Source organism: Ptychodera flava, chromosome 1, assembly GCF_041260155.1.
Source record: "Ptychodera flava strain L36383 chromosome 1, AS_Pfla_20210202, whole genome shotgun sequence".
NCBI classification, from domain to species: Eukaryota; Metazoa; Hemichordata; class Enteropneusta; family Ptychoderidae; genus Ptychodera; species Ptychodera flava.
The window spans coordinates 25,358,507-25,359,281 of record NC_091928.1 but is presented as its reverse complement, the minus strand read 5'-3'; positions in this window follow the sequence as shown (position 1 = coordinate 25,359,281).

The following is a 775-nucleotide window of genomic DNA, read 5'->3' as shown; positions in this document are numbered from 1 at the left end:
GGAAACCGAACATAACAACCAAAGGGACCGTCAATAGGGGGCGTAAACGGGCAAGGTCACAGCTGTAAAGTCAAATCGCACATAAAGCGCACGGCCGAAGTTAACGTTTCGTGTCGTCTTTCGTGCAGTTTGGCAGAAATTTCAACTTCAGACTTAATTGTCCAGGAATAAATTATCGGCAAGCTCTGATTTTTTGGTCTTTCCCCCTGGACTGGCATGACTTTGCAAAGAAAAGTAGGATTTAACATTTCTTTTATAATGTTGTACTTTTAATATCCTGGGCAAGGAAGCACCGCACAGGAAATTGTTGAATCTTCAGATAAAGGAAATGTTGTCATTTGTATTGATAGATACATTTTCATTGTAAATAAGCGCAGCTGTAAATTATTTTATGCAAAAGTGCAGCATAAGCATTTTGTTGAACACTTTCCCAACAAGCTAGTACTTTTAATGAAAAAAATAAAAATAAAAACACTTCACAATCACTCATAATTCCCGAACACTTCTTATTTAAATGCTCGTATAAAGGTGGATGCGGATTATTCTTGAAAGATTTCTGTTTCATAATCGCATTTCGCATAAAGCACACGGCAGAAATGGAAAGAAATGACCCATGGCGACGGGCTACCTCCATGGTATTGGTAGACTTCAGGTGTTTTGCCTTGCAGACAACTAGCTACACAGCCTAGCGCTTCAGGCTCAGGCAAGTATCAGAAATGTATTAGCGCCCTCATTAGTCTGTGTTTGGTTTATTTTGTTTTCTATAGAAAGCAAC